Consider the following 15,800-nt stretch of genomic DNA (forward strand, 5'->3'; position numbering starts at 1 on the left):
CCCTCCAAATTAATAAAAAAAAAATAAAAAAATTGTATTGAATTTATAGTTTGGGTTTAAACATATTCAACAGTTTTTAATCTGTATTCACTCTCAATTTTAATTTTATTTTTGTCTGTATTGGAATCCCCTCCTGAGCACGAGTCTTACTCATTCAGGAGTGGGCTAGTTTATCTTTCATTGTATTTATTAACTTGCATTAATTTTATTTCAAACTTACTACCAACTTACAAGTACTCTTGCATCAAGGAAATACTGCATCTTCTATCCTGTGTTATAACAACAATGACTTGTTTAAGATAAGAGTAATATTATATTATATTATATAAATAATAAATCTGTAGCCGAAATGTTTCTGGTAATTTTCGATTTTCCAAAAATAATTGGTCCTAACATATATAATTAACCACCCTGAAACCGAAAATCGCATTTTTGAAATTTTTGTTTCTATGTCTGTCTGTATGTTTGTTACCTTTTCACGCGATAATGGCCGAACCGATTTATATGAAAATTGGAATATAAATTAAGTTCGTTGTAACTTAGATTTTAGGCTATATGGCATCCAAAATACTTTATTTAAAAGGGGGTTATAAAGGGGCCAGAATTAAATAAATCGAAATATCTCTCTTATTATTGATTTTTGTGAAAAATGTTACATAACAAAAGTTTCTTCAAAAATGATTTCCGATAAGTCTTATTCTTTACAAAATTTTGATAGGACTGATATTTAATGAGATAAATGAGTTTTAAAATTAAAATAACGCCATCTAATACGGTGCAATGAAATAACAAATGACTTCGTCTATAAGGAGCCTTGGACAACAACAATCGAAACAGGGGCCTTGGACATCAACAATCGAAAGCTATTAAACATAGCCTACAGAGAATGTTTCTGTGTTTGTGTGAAGTAATATCAGAAGCTAAATTAACCGATTTGTATAATTAATTACTATTTCACCATTGGAAAGCGTAGTTTCTCTAGATGGACATAATGCTATAATGTTATTACAGTAACGTCTGAGTAAATCGAGGACAGGTAAGATTAAAATAGCTTCTTATGCACAGAAAATTTGATAGGCTATTTTGTACATTCGTTTTCTGTATTTCTTAAAATAATATTTATGTACACTCATTTTAATCTCAGAGAATTAACGAACAACGAGAGTGTATTGACTGAGTATGCAGTAATAGTACGTTAGCTTAGCAATCCATTATTTTATAATTCAAATTTTAACTATGTTCAATTGAATCGTGTTAAAATGCATAAAATATATATGCAATAAATGCAATGCAAAAAAAATTGGGTAATGAGCGAAGCAGATTATGTTGCGCTGTTGTAAAAGTTGTTCCCTGGATCAAACGTCCTAATTTAATTATGTAATTACTTTATATTTATTTCTAACAGGTGCAGCGGAGCGCACGGGTACGGCTAGTATTATATAAATGAGGAGCAACTCTTCAAAGCGCATAATGTCCACCAATGCACAAAATTGAGTTTGATATGAAATCGGATAGTTTTTAACATGCCCTACGCGCTCCAAATACAGATTTCAACAAAACGCATTTTAACACTTTGTAATAGAACTTCGAAATGTAGTGGACAGACCGAATAGCATTTTGTCCTCTAGTGTGAATGCATCGAATAGAATTTTGTCCATTTCTCCTTAAAATAATGTTTTCCTTCCGACACGAAATAATGTGGCAACAATGTTAGATTAGAATTTAAATTTAAAAAATCAACGTAATCAAGCGACAATATTAGTATTAACTTTAATTAATAATTTTTATTTTCTTTTATATGCGTTGTCGAGATATTTTTCATTCTCATTGTAAAGTAAAGTTGTGTTGTTTGGTGGACGTTTCTGTACTTTTCACTGTCAGAACAATGGATCATCTGATGGAAAGTTCTAGTGTTATAGTTGGAGAAGAAAAAGATCGAGGGACAAGGAAACGGATGAAGAGAAAATCAAAAAGAAAAATTGAACATGAAAACAGGTAAGAACAATGTAATATGGTATTGCAGGGCCTGAACATATTAAAGGAGATTAAAAATACATAACTCTGGTTACAAAATTGAAGTATTATCTTTTAATTCATTCATTCATTTAGTTTTGTTGCTTTGTATTACAGGTTTCGAGACAACGATCCTCAACTCAACTAATGAAATTTGATCCGCCATGCCATATAGTGTAGGACGTTTCCGATGTTGTTCTATTCCGGTAAACAACCTGCACAAAGCAAAAATGAAACGGCTATTGCCACAGACATGAATAAAATGAATAAGCTAATGACTGAATTTGGATCACACAGACTTTCATAAATTAATGAGGCTTATTCCTAATAGTAGCAAGATATTCGCATTTGATTTGCAACAGGTTCAGCCATTATCAAAACTGCAGTCCAATTGCTAACACACAGGTTTGGAGAAAATTGGAGTTCTTCACAAACTGCCTCCGCCTTCCTTGTATTCACCTTGGCGACGAAGAAGACGTTACTTGTGACTGTTCAGATGAGGAACCTGTTCTTGGGAAAATATTATAAATAATTTTATGCTCGACCATGCCGAAATATAGTAATAGTAGTAGTCCTTTAATGCACCTCATTAAAGTACACCTATTCATTATAATTCAGTTTTTCAGCCAATGAGAAATCACCATTGTACCATTATAAAACCGCAAGTATCGATTATTCTCGGATATGCAATTGAAAGACAATTAGTGAAAAGTCACGGCGGCTGGAAATCCAATACTGTCGCAGAAGGCTATGTTCTGTTACTATAATAATAATAATAATAATAATAATAATAATAATAATAATAATAATAATAATAATAATTAGCATTAATTGTAAATAATATTCAAATAAATTCAATTTGTCATCTCGTTTTTCAATGTCGAATTCAATAATCAAGGTTATATCAAGTTTAACGGGATTACATCAAGGTCAATGACATTATTGTTCCTCGGAAAAAATCAATACTTTCGCGTCTGCGCACATCTCACAATTCACGACCTAGAACAAGGTCACTTCCGATCTTGTCAGATACAAATAAAATGTATACATCTGAATAATTTCAAGTTAGAAATGTGGTCGAGCATAAAAAGTCGTATGAAACTTGCCTATAATGGTAATTAAGACGCTCGTATGAATATTATGAAACTCGCTTGCGCTCGTTTCATAAACATCCATACTTGCGTCTTAATTACTATCATTATAGGCTCGTTGCATAATGTACTATTGTTTCGCGCGTTTAATGATGAAAGTTGCTAGGGGTTGTTAATATGCTTTGTTGTTGAGAGTTATGTAAATGTGTTCAATTTGTTGTGCTTTGAATTAACCAGTGACAAAAGAATATTGTGTGGTGGTTTACAAAATAATTACAAAAATTCCGTACTGTTTTATTTCGGGTTATAGATCGGAATACAATAGAAATAGTGTAACAAGACATTTCTTTTCATCTCCCAAAGAAAAAGATGAGTTTGGAAAATGGGCCAGAGCGATTCCGCGGAAAGCTAGTCAGCTTTTGGTAAATAACCGATCAGACTGTTTTAATATAAAACGTCATAAGATAGAAATACCGCGAATGCGTTGAAAATTACAACAAGAGTTGTATCTCACATTTTCCCTAATTTACCGAAATGATGAAACATATGAAAATAAACGTTAAGGAATGGTAATATTCGACGAGGTCCAATTCAGAGAATAAATTCAATTTAATAATTATTCCCTTAAAGTGTACGTATTTGTTGATTTCGGAGATCTCGCGTCTGATGTCCAAAAGAAACAATTAGAAAATCATGCATTACTATTTATGCAAGATTGGATTCAACCAATTACGCTAGCAGAAACGCTACCCCAGGTGATATTCTCGCTAAAATTCTTATATAAATTATACTACAATTACAAGCAATTGGGACGAGAGTAGTCGGTTTCACTTGTGATGGCAGTCAAACAAATAGAAAGGCCTGGAAGTCTTAGAAATCAATGGAAACAATTTCCAGCATAATACTATATTCCTAATCTGTTCGACGAAAAAAAGAAAGATACGGGCATTCTCAGATGTTGTGCACATACTGAAATGCATAAGAAATTATTTCCATGATAAAATCGAACTCTCTTGCAAGGAGAAAAATATCAATTTTAGTTTTTATAGGAAACTTTTTAAGGAAAACTTATCTGGATGGGCGAATGTATAGGGTTTGTCCCAAGTTGACAACGGCTCATTTAGATCTCTCGTCCTTTAAGAGAATGAATGCCACCAGACTCGCGTTCCAACTCTTCAGCAACAGTGTCGCCAAAGGCCTCAAATTTTATCGAGAAGTAAGGTCATTGGGTTTCGAAGGCAGTGAGGACACTGAAGAATTTACAAGGCATTTAAACTGTATTGCCGCCGCATTAAATTCACACATTTCTGCTAAGGCTCTTTATAAAGACTCTTCTGATCACAAATTTCTTACCGATTTTCTTCAGTGTCTCTCAACTACAACCAACACATTTGCATCAGCTACAGCAATGTTTAGTAGTAATCTTGCAGAGTACCTTAGAAATGAGCGAATGACTCTGGAGCAAAGGATATAAATATATCCTAACAGGGAAAAACTTGCCCAAGATCCCTTGGAACATCACTTCGGAATTTTGTCTTGACTAAGTTCAGATGACCATCCTTCGAAGATAGATTTCCTCCATATGCATTTACTACGAAGTAGATCATTCTTAACATTGCTGGAAACTCTGAAACGAAAAATGTTGATGAACTACTCACATCATTAAATTTGTGAACCAAATTCGAACATTAGCGCGAAATGTGGAATTACTCAACAAGACAATTAAGAAGTCTGTAGAAACTTGTATAAAAGAAAAAAAAATGTTATTCATGAAAAAATACATGCTCAATAGGTACTTTGAAAGTGCTGCGCCCGAGTTGGTGAATACCACTCCTGTTGCGTTGATTGATAGATGTTTAGTGCATTATGTGGCCGGTTATGTCGTAAATCATTCCTCTAAGTTTATTGCGTGTACCCTCTGTGCCCTTCGACAGGAATGTAATAGGTCTAAATATTGTGCAGCTCTCACCCAAATCAAAGACTACGGATCAGGTAGGAACGTCAGTTTTTTAACTCATCCCTCCCAAGCTGTGTATGACGTACTTATTCAAACAGAATTGAAAATTAAAGAAAAGATTAGCTCAGCAAGTGCAATGTGGGATGACATCTATCTTGACGCTCTTTCGATCCAGTCTTCGGGAGCAGGTTGTTGAAGAGAACACATCATCGATATTATTCCTAAATTAGTCTACCACTATTTAAAGTGCTGATTCTTCTTCACGACAAAGTAAATCCGAAGATTTTTACAAGCTCGTAAATCCGTCAAGTCATCTCGGAAACTCTCAAAGGTAGCAAGCAACTAATCATGGTGAGTAATTTAATTCATTTACAGGCACGTAAAATATCATTAAACTCTTTATTTACTAGCACTTCGTAGAGTTTTCTGTCCCTGAATTCGCAACTTGTTACGAAAAGATTATTTAAATACTGAACTTATAATTGCTTTCACAGCGTTTCAGACCCCATTGTATATTCTGTTACGGAAGGTTCATAATAGTAATACCTCATAGAAGACTATTAATTATGAATAAGGAACTATAAAGGTATTTCTTAAGTTACGAATAGCCGGGTTAAATGGAAGAAATTTGCTTTTAAAAAGGACTACATTCAGCGTAACAAGTACTGAGAATTCCTTCCGAGTCCGCTCTTAGCAGTAACAGCGCCGCGTTGCGGCGAATCCGTGTAAACTTTGAGTGCGTACACTATTTCTTCTATTCGTCCTGGTAGTAATAATACCACAGTCTAGTACAGCGGTTCCCAAACTGTGCTTCTCAGGGGCTCCGTCCGCGGAAGTTATAATGACTATTACACTCTTACTACGTCATACTACTTTTGACCAATAAAACGGCACGAAAGGACGTATTTCAACCAATCATGGCTGCTTATCGCACAATTTTATCGCGTCCCTAGCATTTATTTAATTTTATCGCGTCCCTAGCATTTGTTTCTTTGTTTGCCAACATTTGAAACTGCGCTGGTCTGGACGTCAAAAAAAAAAATATATATATATATATATATATATATATATATATATATATATATATATATATATAATTACAAACCACTCCAGTCGATGCACAGCAGTTTCAAATATGACTCGCATTGGCATTCAAGAACAAGAATTAATAAAAATCACTTATCATACCTACGCATCTTCTGAAATCCGATTTACAAATGAATGAAGAGCACCATTCGGAAATCCTGAATAAGTTGAACACACCATGTAGGCCTAAATCAACGAGTTCCACTTTTATTACGCACACGTCCAATATAGCATCAATTGAACCACCAACCATATTCAAATTTGAAAATTGTACATTCAATAATTATTCCTTTTAAAATTATTCATTCGGAAATTCTGAATAAGTTGAATACACCATGTAGGCCTAAATCAACGAGTTCCACTTCTATTACGCACACGTCCAATATAACATCAATTGAACCACCAACCACATTCAAATTTGAAAATTGTACATTCAATAATTATTCCTTTTAAAATTATTCATGTTTATTTTTTATGTCATCGTCGTTAATTAAAACTTTTCTAACACTTGTGTATATTAGTCAGTAGCGTAGCATGAAATTTTGAGCAGGGGAAGCTAATTCAAGTTGTCTTTCATGCAATATGAGAAAACGTATTACAAAAATATAGTCTTAAAATAAATACTAGTCAATGTCAAGTCAGCAGTCGAAGATTGGTTGGAACCTCATAAGTAACACCAATAAGGCATGACCTCAAATGGTACGTAGTAAAATATGATTTCACGGTTTACACATATCTCTAACAAATAGACACGTATACCTATAACATTAGCTCACTCCCTGTCATAGTTAGAGGAATCACAATATTAACGATCAATAGATACAGTACGTAAGTATGCGTCTGTCTTTTGGTTGTGTCCTTCATTGACAGCAAGAGAGTCGGCCATTTGTTGTTTAGATCACACTTTTGTTCGTAAGTCAGTTTTGATAATAGAATTGTCCTAAAAAAAATTCAAGTAAATTGGTGTCAGGAACTGTTATTTCACTCATCCTTTATTGTATCAACCACAATGCACACTAACACTTCAACTGAACACAACTGACGAAAAGGGTAACTCGGAAACTACTTATTTTCAATGTCAAAGCTAGATTCTTGCTAGCCTTGCGACCAGGATAGTTTAGTTAGAAAGGGATGGAAAATCTGCGAGGTGGGTTACACAGAAGAATGACAGTCTGCTTGGAAGCTGGTGTGTGCAGGCTTCTTGTTTACTGCTGCATCACAAATAATCCTGAGCTGCCGCATCACAATATTTAACGCGTAAATATAAATTCTATTAAAATTAATAAATAATTTTGTCCATAGACTGCAGGTTTATTATGAAATTATTATTAACTGGGGAAGCTGAGCTTTTTAGCTTATATTGACGCTACGCTACTGATATTAGTTAGGTTATGTTATAGCTTCTGCTATATGATATTATGGATAGTCACGTATCAGAGATTGTTTAATATTAAGATTTATTGAAAATCATCTGTCAAGTGACGTTGATTACTGGGGATTCGGATAATTGAAATGGAATGTTGCATTTTAATAAAAATGAAACTGAATCAAGAAAGGCTTCTTGACTAGTGACATTGTCATCGTGTATAATAGATCGAGAACTTCTCGGCATTGCTCACTACTGCCATCTAGCATGCATCTAGCGTAATATTTGTAATGTTGAGATGGTACAATAATACATTTGAAGACAGTTGTATTTTCGTAAGTCAATTAATATTTTATTGTATTGGAGTACTTCGTTACTTCTAATCTTTATATACTTTCTTCTAATCGTGTAATAGTCAATTAAATCCCACTCGAGTTTTGATTTTCTCTAGATAAATCAAAACGTCTAGTGAGATTACTGTTGACAAAAATTGCTGCTTCCATCTAGTCTCTAGCGGGAAAAGGGAAACTACTTCCATCAAGCGAAAAATACTTTCTGAGAAAGTAGTTTGCGTTCTTCTCGCTACATGGAAGTATTAGTATTAGATCTACTCGTCACTGGAACTATCTCGATCTTTCTTGCTTGCCAAGTACTCAATGATTCTCGAAATTTATTTGTTTTTTTTTTATATATACTGGGCAGGCAGCGTTTCTTATTCGTGGTACGTGGAATCTACAATCTATTGACTGTTACGTTACCTCAAAAATATACTAGTGTCCAAAAGTTAAGCATAATTCGTAAAACAGAGAAATGAGAGGGAAAACGGTGAGCAATCGCTATAAAACTTTATCATAGTGTGTGCCGCATCGTACTTGTGCTCTATGCATAGGGAGGGGGTACCCCAACCTCCACCTTCCCTCCGAATAAACACGTGTTTCGAAGGTATGCAGACCCAGTACGGCTCATTCGTTCGTGTTCTCTCATTGTGAACAGAGGGTAGTTTCTTATCACAGTGTATACAGGACAGCACCAACATGCCACAGAGACGCCAATTGGACCCTGTTTTAAAGGGTAGAATAATCGACGTCTGGAACCAGGTCAGACACAGACCGAAGTCTCTGGAGCCCTGAATGTGGCACAAAGTGTCATTTGCAGGCTTTGGCGACGGTTCGAACACACAGGAGATGTTCGTTGTATGCCTGTACAAGGTCGCCACGGGTCACAACGCCGCAAGAAGACCGATATTTGGCCTTAACAGCACGACGTGACTGCAAGATAACTGTCTTCTGAGCTTGCAGCCGCCTCAGGCAAAGTGTATACCGGAGGCGCAGGGCAGGCGGTCTCTATGCCAGACGACCAGCAGTGTGGTCCAGCTCACTCGAGTACACATGAGGAACCGATTACAGTGGAGTCGGAAACATCAACATTGGACCTTGAATAAATGGAGGAACGTGCTGTTTACAGACGAGGACCGATTCAGTTTGACCAACGATTCCCGTCGCACAATAATCTGGAGAGAACGTGGAACCCAGCGTCATTCACAAACATCATGGGAAAACGCTCATTTTGTGGAGGTGGCGTACTCGTGCGGGCAGGCATAATGTTCAATGGACGTACAGATCTGCGCATCTTCGCAGCTGGTACTGTGAATGCCTAGAGGTACAGAGACGAGGTATTGGAACATGTGCGACTTTTCAGAGGTGCAGTTGGTCCACACTTCATCTTTATGGACAACAATGCACGTCCGCATAGAGCCAACCTGGAGGACGAGTATCTTGAGGGGGAAGATATCCAGCGCATGGACTGGCTAGCGATGTCCCCGGATCTGAACCCTATAGAGCATGCCTGGTATGCATTAGGAAGACGAGTTGCAGCCCACCAGCCTCCACTGAGGACACTTTCAACCCTTCGCAATGCTGTTCGTCAGGAATGGGAACAGCTGCCTGCAGAGCTCTTGAACCACCTGGTAGAGTGCATGCCACGATGCTGCGATGCCTTGTAGCCATGAGGGGTAAATACACCCCATATTAACCGCTCAGCACCATCATTGTTGTGGATGTGATAGTCAGATTTTGAACCGTAATTGTGTAAAATGTATCCCTAGGCCACAATAAAACAAAATTTGCTGATATGTGTTACTCTGTTGCATACCAGATCCTGTGTGATTCATTTGTTCAAGTTTGGTGCCATTCTGATAGGTTGGGAACAAAATATTGAATTGTGCTTAACTTTTGGACACTAGTGTCTATATTACTGTATATCTGCATATTAATTTGATAGCACATGTGTTAGCTAAACTTTCGTTGAACCGGAACTGTGGGTTAAGACGGGCTCCTTAAGACCTAAGAGTTATTAGCCATCAATCAGTGCTCAATCAAAGGGAGATAACAATAGCTATAACCTTACTTTCAAAGAAGATAGTGCGAATTCCTGGGAATTGAGTTCGGAATATGTTGAACATGATCCTGTCTCAGGGTCTACGATGCCTAGTGTAGAGGTATTGAAAATAACAAACGAAAATATTGTGATTTATATTTGGACATGGGATTCACTGAGTTTGCTGATGAACGTCCACAGTGTGTGACATGTAACAAAGTTTTTCCCAATAGTTCTATGTTTCCTGCCAAGCTTAGACTGTATTTCTCAATTCAAAAATTCACAAATAAAACTGCAGACTACTTCGAAAGAAAAAGTGACGGACTCCATGCACTTCAGACAAAATTTCACCTCGTGTAAAAACAAACAACGAGAAAGCACTGAAAACGTCGTACTTTGTTAGTCATGACCAGGCACTTGCTGGTAAACCTCACCCTTGCTGAAACTCTTATGAAACCACTATTAGTGAAGGTAGTTAAGTGCATGGTGGACGAGAAAACTGCAAAACTTGATTTCCAGTATGCCCTTATCAAATAACACTGTGCATAACCGAATCCAGAATATATGAAAAGACGTAAAAAATACCATGATTTCTCTCATCAGTTAAACGAAATTTTCGTTACAATTCGACAAATCCACGGTCTTTGCCGGATTAGCTATGTTAATGATGTTTGTGCGATATGAATTTTCAGTTTTTTTCATGAAATATTTTGTTCTGCAGCCATTGCCATCCTCTACAAGTGATACTGATTTTTTTCCTTCTTCATTGAAAACTCGATACCGTGGGACAATTGCATTGACGTGTGCACAGATGGCGCAAAGGCCATGGTAGGTCCTGTTGCTGGCGCTATTGCAAGGATCAAGAAAGTTTTAAAAACTGCACAAGTAGACACTGTGTACTACACCAACACGCCCTCACAACGAAAAAATGCCAGCGTTATTAAAGGTACTAGACAACTCCGTCAAAATTATCAACTTTGCTAAGGCACGACCTTCACAGTGTAGGCTACTTAAAATCCTGTGTGAAGATATGGGTAGCATACACAAGTCATTATTAGTAATATTACACACAGAAGTACGATGGTTGTTGCGCGGTAAAGCGTTGCCCCGATTACATGAACTTCGAACGGAAGTTTCTTCACTTTTGAATTACCAGAACAGTTTGCTAGCAGATTATTTGAATGATCGGGAATGGTTGTACAAATTATGTTACTTGGCAGACATTTTTCAAAAATGAATTGAGCACATACATACAAGGTAAATGGAAGATTATATTCGATGCTGATGACCAAATTGTCGCACTGAAGAAAAAGATAGCGTTCTACATAGAAAGCGTCGACAATAAGGATCTTACGTTTTTCATTGACTTCAAACTTTATAGAAGAAAATAACATAACAATGAATGTCTCATTCATAGCAATAATGAAAGAATACCTTGACAATTTGCTTCAAAATATGAATTCATACTTTCCAAGGGACCTCAGGAATCGATTCTAAAGAAATATGAGTGGATTGTAGATCCATTTCCAATGATGTCAAAACCAGCAGCCCTCACTGCTTCAGATACGAGGTCCTTATATGTAGACATGGTTTCGAACAACCACTGTCAGGCATAATTTAAAAGCAAACCATTTCCCGAATTTTGGACTAAGTTAGGGGAGGATCTTTTGATATTAATTTCAAAAGCTAAATTTCTCTCACTGCCTTTTGATATCTACTATGTACCTCAGTGAAACGACCTTTTCGAGGTACACGGCTACAAAAACAAAATATCGAACTTGTTTGGACACAGAGACGATATACGTCTTCAACTGACTTCTGTGACACCGGGCATTGACAGACTCTGTCGCAAGAAACAGGCACATTCTTCACAATAACTTCGGGTGTACATGTAACATCGTAACATTTTTTAAATATCTGAACTACTTGTTAATATCATTTTGTAGATTTAAATAAATTATATCCAGTACTTTTTTACTATTGTTTCCTTTATTATTATTATTATTATTATTATTATTATTATTATTATTATTATTATTATTATTCATACATACATACATATACATACTTCCGTTTATGTATCCTGTCAAATATGCTTCATAGAACGTAAACAGATAAAACTAAAAAGTAAACATTTCTTGGGGCTCCACGAGGAACTTTTGCATCAAAAAGGGCTCCGTGGCTGAAAAAGTTTGAGAACCGCTGGTCTAGTACATACAATCACGAAACTCAAAACGTAGGGAATATGGATCCATAGTTGCTAACCACTAGGAATGCTACTATCAACTCATCACAGACAATGCGAAATAGTACCGGCACAGTCTATTGTTCCTAGTACCCTCAAACTTTGTGACTGTATATACTAGACTGTGATAATATGTTAGCTAGTAGGATCTACTATATTAAACTCGTGATACAAACTGCAGCAGATGTGACTTGCGTGACGAACTGTATTTGTAGTCAAATTTCAGTGATAGATGGCATAGCAATTTGTTTAAACTACAGTGACTGTATGTAAATTATTCTCAAGGTGATTATCATTGTCTTTATTCCACTCTCCACAATTTTGATTGGAATTGTATATCTTCCTATCGATGTCAGTGTTGCTACTAACTCTCTGTCAAAAATCGTTAATGATGCTGTAAGTTATCTAAAGCTGTCCCTGTCACCTTTGTGAAAAAGTCGCACTATCCTAAATGGTTTTCAAACACCTACGTTTACTTATTAAGAAAAAGAACAAAGCACATAGAAATTTCAAAAAATATAAATCTGATCACCACTATCAAATTTTCTCTTACTATAGAAAACAAGTCAAGGCTTTGATTAAGTCTGATAAATTTAAATGGTTAAATTCCATTGATGATAGTTTAAAAAAAGAGCCTAATCAATTTTGGAAATATGTAGAATCTTTTCGGAAATCGAAAAACATGCCTAATGAATTTATTATTAATGGGGTTCACATTGCTGATCAAAAAATTATTGCAAATGTACTATTTGCTAGTCAATTTAAATCAATTCAGATCAACCAAAATTTTAAGTTTCTCACTGTTATTCTAATTTTAAGGGGAGTCTGTACAACGAATTTTGACAAAAAAAATGAAATTTTGGTTTTTATCGTTTTTCGATAGTTTAAAATGTGTAAAATGGTAATATAATTTTATTTCTTCTAATTGTCGGCTTTCAGCCGTATCTTCAGCAAAAATATTGTAGTAATTCTTAATGCAAAAAAAATGTTATCAATGAAAAAAAATTTTTTTTTTTTTTTTACCAACCATTCAGTGGAATTTTAAACTTATTTAGCCGATTTTATACATAAAAGTATGTTACGTATGCCCTATTTTTCCTACATTTGTATCTTTTATCACTTCTGAGAAAAGTGTACCCAAAATTGAGGAATTTAACATTGCATGATATGGAAACTTTGACACCATATTTCTGCACTTTCTTATTTTTTTTAACATTGGTGCACTTTTCTCAGAAAGTTTTGTACCAAGAAGGCTGAAATTAATATACAATATCAATGTGATGACATTTTACACAGTATGTTAAAAAGAATTAAGATTATTTCTATTTTCAGCAAAAAGAAAAAATAATTTGTAGTAATTCTTAATGAAAACAATGTTATCCATGAAAATTTTTTTTTGCTAACCTCTTAGTGGAATTTTAAACTTGTTTAACCAGTTGTATACATAAAAGTATGTTACATAAGCCCTATTTTTCCTACATTTCTATCTTTTATCACTTCTAAGAAAAGTGTACCCAAAATTGAGGAATTTAACATTGTAAGATATGGAAGTACAGTCTCCCCTAACTTTTTACCCCTTCCTGTAATCTCTTGTAATGATGTCAGGAAGGCCATAAGAAATGTCAAGCCAAATAAATATAAGGGTATGGATGGCATCCCTAATTTTATTATTAAAGAATGCTCTGAAATTTTCGTACAGTCCTGTTTTAACCTATATCTTCAATTTGAGTTTAAAAACAGGGATATATCCTTCTCTTTGGAAGAAAGCATCTATTATTCCCATATTTAAGAGTGGTAATAAAGCTATTTTAAGTAATTATAGACCAATTTCCATACTTAATAACTTCTCAAAAATTTTTTAAAAAATAATTCATAAGCATATTTCTTTTTACGTGAAAAACAAAATCAATTCGGCCCAACATGGTTTTACAAAAGGAAAATCTAGGCTACTAATTTAGTATCTTATCTCAATTATGTTATGCCTATAGTTGAAACTCAGGGCCAAATTGATTCCATTTATTTTGACTTCAGCCAAGCATTTGATGTTGTTCCCCATAATAGGCTATATTACTGAGTAAATTAAGTTCTTTTGGTCTTACCAGTAACTACCTGGGCTGGTTTGAAAATTATTTAAAAGATAGACAATCCTGTGTTAGACTTGGAAGTTCTTATTTTGATGCTTATATTAAGTTAGTTTATGCGGAGTTCCACAGGGTTCCACTTTGGGGGCCTCTACTATTTTTATTATCTGTAAAAGAATAAGTTTTAACTGTCTTTTATTTGCCGATGACCTTAAAATATTTCGCAAAAGTAATAGTCTGCAGACTGTATAACTTTGTAAAATGATATAAAAGCTATTGAGCTATGGTATGCTGATAATGGAATGAAAATTAATGAATCGAAAAGTTTTGTCATTTCCTTCTCTAGAAAAACCACTTCTCTTAAATTTAATTACACTCTTAATAATATCAACATAATAAGGAAAGACTGTATTAGAGACCTGGGAGTTCTACTCGATACCAAATTACATTTTCATAATCATGTCCAATATATTTATAATCATTCCATTAGAATGCTCGGACTTATAAGGTCTATAACTTATTCTTTTTCTACTCCAGCTACTCTTGTAATTCTATACTATACATTAATCAGATCTAAACTCGAATATGCATCTGTCGCCTGGAATTCTATTACTTCTGATTCGGTTAAATTGGAAATCATCCAAAGAAAATTTATGTCCCTATGTGCTTTTAGGTTTTTACCAAATTAATCTGTTTTCAATTATGAGCGCACTTGTAAATATTTTAACTTTTCCAGCATTTATGCTAGACGTCTTGAACTTGACTACTTATTATTTTGTAAGGCCTTAAAGGGTAATATTGATTGTGAATCCTTCATAAGCAATATCTACCTTCGGGCCCTTCGAATGGTTTAAGATTTCAAAAAAATTTGTATACCTATAACCCTAAATCTCTCTCTCCAGTTGTCAGATGCATGAAAGCTGCCAATTTACATTATATTAATTCTGATCCGTTTAATGTACCGGTATAGTTTCTTGTTTGGCTATTCTTATATTAAACATATTCATTTCAACTTCATTCGTTTGTGTTGTTTTTAGCTTTCCTGTATCATGTATTTTGTAGTTATCTATTCATTTTGTCATTATTGTTCATTTGTATTTGTCTCTAATTTTAATAATTTTTTGTATGCACTGTTTTTGTTATTCCTTGTACACTGTAAATCTTGTACTAACTTTTATCTTGTGCTGAACTGTTATTGGCCCTAGGCTGTTGTACAGCACAATAAATATTAGTAAATAAATAAATAAATAATAATAATAATAATAATAATTATTATTATTATTATTATTATTATTATTATTATTATTATTATTATTATTATTATTATTATTTAGAATGTGACACAATCCATCTGTTTGCCAAAAAACAGAATAATTTGCTTCCTCCCTCAATTTTAAGTTTCCTGTGCTTTGTAAACATAAAATCTTTATACATTATATATAGGTACAATAATTTTCTTCCTTCCTCTACTGGTCGGAATAAAACGTGGAACGTCACACATGATTTAGGAATCGAAATCTGTGAAGTAGGTACCGTAACTTAAGAAACTTACAATAGGTAGTCAGACCCTGTGAAGTTACTGTAC

The sequence above is a fragment of the Periplaneta americana genome, chromosome 4 (assembly GCF_040183065.1).
Source record: "Periplaneta americana isolate PAMFEO1 chromosome 4, P.americana_PAMFEO1_priV1, whole genome shotgun sequence".
Classification (NCBI taxonomy): Eukaryota; Metazoa; Arthropoda; class Insecta; order Blattodea; family Blattidae; genus Periplaneta; species Periplaneta americana.